Source organism: Rattus norvegicus, chromosome 5 (assembly GCF_021556685.1).
Source record: "Rattus norvegicus strain SHRSP/BbbUtx chromosome 5, alternate assembly SHRSP_T2T, whole genome shotgun sequence".
NCBI lineage: Eukaryota > Metazoa > Chordata > Mammalia > Rodentia > Muridae > Rattus > Rattus norvegicus.
The window spans coordinates 134411693-134417692 of record NC_141538.1 but is presented as its reverse complement, the minus strand read 5'-3'; positions in this window follow the sequence as shown (position 1 = coordinate 134417692).

The following is a 6000-nucleotide window of genomic DNA, read 5'->3' as shown; positions in this document are numbered from 1 at the left end:
AACATTCTAGGGGATAGATCCATCCTGACTATAGAATGCTGGGTTTGACGTTATGATAAACAGCAGTAATAACTATCCTTGTACTTGTATTACTAAGCACATGCCAAGATAGTATGGGGGGCATTTCATAACCAGTGGAGTCATGCGTCTCCTTTAGTATAAAAGTACATAGTATAAGAGTGGCAGACCTGGCTAATGGAACCGCTGAAAGGATTCAAGACATTACTTATAGTTCTGACCTAGTAATCCTAGCTAGGGCAAATGCTCTAACTGTGAGTGTGAGCCTGCAGAGCCAAAGAGAAAACAGTTGTCTACTCCTCCATGTCCCCAAATACTCTTCTTTAGCCTTTCCCCTCCTAGAGTCCCACTGAGCTGCATGGGGAAAAGTGACCTTATGGGCTGATGTTGATTATTTTAGTGGTTGGTCTATTGCCAATGTGTGAACTGGGGAATATTTAACTGCCAAGGTCTTTGTCAGGGGGATCCTGATTTGTAGCATCTGCCAATGTTCGTGGTGTAAATACTCCCATGTGGTTCATTTCAAACTACCAACATGACGTTACCAAAAGCAGAGCCTGGATGAGATGTACACACTCTCAAAGGCTAGTTGGGGCTGGCTCACACACTGGCTCTTAGCTTTCTACAGCCCCAGTCAGCCAGTTCTCCCTGTCCTAATCCCTTCCTTCCCACTCTTCAAGATGATAAAGACTTGATTCTTTGGGGAGAGGTCAATGTGGCTAAAGAAAACAAACATCCTCTCCTAACTCTCTAAAGAAGAACTGGGGCTCATGGTGGTCAGGGTGATTGTTCCTGTCTGATTGTTCAGCCAGCCTCTCAGGGCTATTATCACTGGTCCCTATTTGGAATTCTTCTCAAACGGAAGCTGGTGCTTTTTATTGAGGACATGTACTGTCTTTTCCTCTTACATGGTCCATTACAGGCTCACAAATAGTTGTCCTTGGCCCTGCCCCAGGAGCTGAGGGCCAAGTCGGTGAACCAGAGCAGCAAGTACAATCATGAATGGCAGATATGAGTGCACAATGGTCACCTCCCTGTTGAGTCAACTCCAGTGTGGCCCCTTTGGCTTCCTCTCTTCTCCCTCAGTAGTAGAGATCGCTGAGGGTTTCTCTTCCTCTTTCCTGATGTGTGTGTGTGTGTGTGTGTGTGTGTGTGTGTATTTTCACTTGTTACTATTTACTCTTCTACACAGAAACCTGATTTATTTGTAAATGACCAATCCCCAGTCCCAGATGTATGAAGGTTCTAAGTTAACAAGTCATTCATTCCTCCTCATTGTGATTTGTTGAAGAAGGGGAGCGTGATCCGTATCTGCCAATGGGAGTTGAAATATTTGGGGGTAGTAAATGGGAACTTTCCTCTCCTGAAAAAATAGTCATGGAAGTGTTAACTCTGTTTTGGAATGTAAGAGCTGCAGATCTGGGTGCTGTTGTCTTGTGTCAGCCAGAAGACGAACTCCACTCTTGATTGGCAGCAAAGAGCACCAAGGGAAAGTTGAGACAGAGCTCGAATGCTACCGATCTTACCTCTGACCCCTTATTAAGTTGGAGCTATATTCCCTTACAGCTTTCATTGCTTTGTGTTTTCCGTGGATGCTGCCAAATCATTCTAAGTGATAAGCACTTCCAGACGGTGCCCCACATGGCAACTGAGGGCTTGTTGTACAACAGGACCCTTACATTTCCCACGCAGGTCCTTCAACGGCTTCTTTTAGTAATTAGGATGAAGTCTCCGGTCAGCCTTTCTCTCCATTCATAGACACCCCCCCCCCATCCACTATCAGCCCCTGAAGGAAGGACCTTTGGCCTTACCTTTGGCTTTGATGCCTAGCAAAGCCTACACTAGTCAGATGCTGCATAAAGACTGCCGAGTGCATGCAGGAAGAAGGTTTTGGGTGTCAGATGCCTAGGCTTTATTTTTGATTTCGCATTAACTTGCTCTGAGATTTCAGCCAAGTCTTTCCCCATTTTGGACTTCACTGTCCAGAAATTATAAAGAAGGCACATTGCAGTCCAGTGGGAGTTTAAGAATGGGAACTGAAAAGCAACCTCCTTGCCTTCCCATATGAAAGTAGTTGTGCTTTCAACGTCTACCGATGGGTTTAAAATTATGACAAAAATAAAAACAACTGCAAAGCTTTTAAATGTGGTTATATTTATCCATCACAGCAGCATCTACATGCATTTAGGAAACAGTCGTACTGGTGTGTGGGGCACACTGTCTATCCAGCTTACAGGCCGTCCTGGGGAGCACGTGGCTTCCAGATGCCTCAAGCTAAGGGGCCTGGAGGTTGGTAATCACTGGCCTAGATCATTTCAGGAACCACCAGGTGCTAGGAGCCTACATATGACATTGGCCGCAGTGGTGGGTGACTTGAATGGAACACAGAGTAGATGAGTGGGTAGGTGGGTGGGAAATCTGGGCTCCAGTTTATCTTTCTCCTGGTTCAGCCAGCCTGGTAGACTCCCCCAGAAATTTAGGGAAAGCCTGAGAAACCAGGGAGGCCTGAACCCACTGAGACTGTGAGGTTGCAGAGGCGAGGGAGATGTCAGAATGCTGACAGTCCTGAATGACTGTCTGGACATGGGTGGTCATTTCTTATTTATTCAGTAAGGGGCTCATCAAGTGCTTCCTGAGGAGCTGTGCAGCACAGCTTGGAGCCTAAACGACCCAGTCCTACTTCAGACCCACATTCTTCTACCTTGAGAACAAGTGCAGAGATCTCTTTGAATACCACCAAGCCAGAGATGTCAGGCCTGTTGTCTGGGAAAGGAGAAAGGACCTGAGAAACGGTTTCTAGAAGACAAAATGGTTATCTTCTGATAGTAGCTCTCATGGGACAAAAAGGAAGGCGCTAGCAGGTTAGGGAAGAAGGGCCTCTCTTGGCTGGAGGGCAGAGGGAAAGAAAGGTGATTCCTTTCCCCTCTGCCCTTGGGCAAGAAGCCCCTGAGGTTTCTTGTGTGCCTATTTGTTGGTGACCTGACACCATGAGTTTTTCAGAGAAAGAAAATGGAACTTGCTGTGTTAAAGAACGTACGATATTATGGGCTCTCGGGAACAATAGGCAGGGCCGGGCTTGTATCTTAGCTGCCACTTGTGATGTTGTCTAGCAAAAGCTCAGAGTAGAGAGGGACTTGACTCCATTTGGCTCTGTGGCTCTGTGTGTCTTGTGAGGAAGCAGGGAAAGGAGGTGGGACAGGTGTAGCTGGCATGGTGCACAGGCCTATCCCGTGGTGCCTGCCAGGGGAACCCTGGCCTGATGAGACTCTGAGAGAGGCAGGGATTGCTAGTGTTTCTGCAACCACAGCTGAGGTATGGCTCTCTTTCAGGAAAGAGGGAAGGCAGGGAGACCAGAGAGGCTGCTCAGAGGCAGTTAGAGGAAATGCTGAAATGAGCATGGGGACAGAAGGATGTCTGAGAAGTGACGGACCTCCGCCAGTACAAAAGGGTGTCAGGGAGAGGTAAGGAGTGGAGGATGCAATGGCTTCTGGACTGTGTGCCCAGGTGTGGGTGAGCCCAGGCTCTCCCTCTAGTCGGCTAATGGCAACAAAGTGTCTTCGGTTCCCCACTGCTTCTCTCTAGGTACACACCTCACCACAGGGCAGGCCTTCCTTCCACGCTCTTCCCTCCACAGTCTAAGGGAACCAAGTAAGTTCTGGTCACTATCTTGCTGGGACCTTTTCAAAAGTCCTCTTAACATGACAAAAAAAAAACAAACAAAAAACAAAAACAAAAACAAAAACAAAAAACAGCTACAGCCTGCCTGTCTCCTTTGCCTTAGTCTCATGAGCCTGGATATCAGCCATCATGGGGAATAACCGTAAGTGGAGATAGACACGCAGTCCTAGAGTATGCTGGCGACGCTCGTGATGCTCAGGAAAGCAGCAAGTCTTTCCACTTTCCAGGATGGGTCAGATACTCTTGCTTCCAGACCTTAGTACTCAGCCTGGTCTCACCACCCAACAGACATCTACGGATCAGCTACTCCTTCAAGGCACCTGGCTAGTTGCCAGGGCCCTCCTATGAGGTGTGGGACGACGTACCCTCCGTGCATACAATGCCCAGTAAGGAGACAGACACAGTACATAAGCACTGTGACAGAGCTGTTATGGGGTGCTACAGTGATCTCCTGGTCCACCTTCCATTCTTCCTCACCTGGTCACCTAGAGCTTCACCCCTTCCAGGAAGCCTGACTCAGCCAGGCTGGGTGAGGTTCTTCTTTTGTGTTCCTGCTGCCCTTACTCTGCCAGACTCATAAACTTGCTACCAAGTACAGAGAACGTCTGCCTGCCCCCTTCTTAGCCTAGTGAAAGCAGATGAAAGACTGTCACTGGGACCCAGCATCCAGGTAGCCAGGGCACACATCCTTTGGATATATCTGGAGTGACAGCCTGAGGAAGGAAGAACCATAAAGAACATCTCCTCCTCACCTCTCCCTGTGTGCTCCCTGACAGGCCCTGAGGCGACACCTGGCTTACTGCTCTTAGTCCTGTCTGTGTAGGAGGAGCCTGGTCAGATAGGGCATCCCTCAGTGTGGTTCCAGATGGCCCCCAGCTGCCTCCCGATGCCTGAGGAATGAGACATATCCTGCATAGCTCTCATATGGAGCCCTCAGGCACATGAATAGCCAGAGATGGTTTGAGATTGCCTTGGATTTACTGCCCCACCCCCATGAGCTAGGGATGTCTCCAGGCTTTGAGAGAGAGCTTTGAAATAAATATTAGATCTCAAACAGGAGATCTTTGGAAAGCCTTGGGGGTGGAGGGGTCTGGGAGCAGCTCACACTGGCCTCTTAGGACCTCTTTGGGTTAATGTAGCTATTTCCAGAGCTCTGTGTAGGTAATTATGGAGTGAGAATCTTAGCCAAGGACCTGAATTGACTCTCAGTCACAGCGCACGCGTGCACGCACACACACACACACACACACACACACACACACACACACACACACACACACACACACACACACGCAGAGTACTTGGTAAGTTCTAGCTGCCCTTCCATTCCTTGCCTCCAAGTCTGTCTGAGCTAATGGTGCTTCTCAAGCCAGGGCTGGGGCAGAGGGTCTTGGAGCCTAGTGCAAATAGCTTTGGACAAGGGTGGGAATTTCCACTCCTATCTGGAGAGCCATCAACGTTGTGTGCCCTGACCTGGGCCTTTGGCCTCCAAAGGGCAGTGGGAAGGCCGGCCCCAGGGCCAATCCCTGGCCATTAATCCCTCCTGCCAGCCTGAATATCCACCCAGTGTGGTCAGACAAAGGACTGCCCTGCCTAGCTACTGTGTTCCTCCCGCCCCAGGGGCTCCACTCAGACGCTGGGCCGCCTGGAATCCAGGCCCATGAGAAAGGGGCCACCTTCACTGGCCGTCTTATGCCCGGATGCTCAGCCGCATCACGTCCGGCCCAGGGCCTGTGAAAAGAGGGCCCAGCCACGCTGAAAACACGGATTAGCCCTTTGGGCCGCCCCCTGACACCAGCTTGCTCCACTCTGGGAAGCAGGCCCAATGGAGGGAGGGGGTAGGTAGGCACAAAGAACTGGCAAAGTCTGGGTTCTCACCCCTTTGGCTCCCCCACCCTTCTCAGAATTAGCATAGCCAGCCACACATTCAGGATCATTTATTGAGCATATATTATGTCCCAGACTATACACATGGCCTAGGACATTGGCTGTTATTACACCCTATGGTTGACTACAGGGTGTTGTATTGTTTTTTTAGATACCTTCAATTTCCTCCTTGGAGGTATTACGTGAGCTACGATAGGAGTTTCATCCCTAGGGGAAGGTGAGAGAGGCTAAGGTTCCGTCAATACTGGTTCTGCATGTGAGTCCACCTGCAGGATAACACTGTACCTGGCTGGAAAGATAGCATGGTTGGCTGTCTTCTGCTCCCCTGGTTAACACCCGGATGGGGGGAGCTTCTTATCAAGATCCACAGTGGGCCAGACCCTCCCTCCTTAATATGGAGATGTCATTGCATCCACA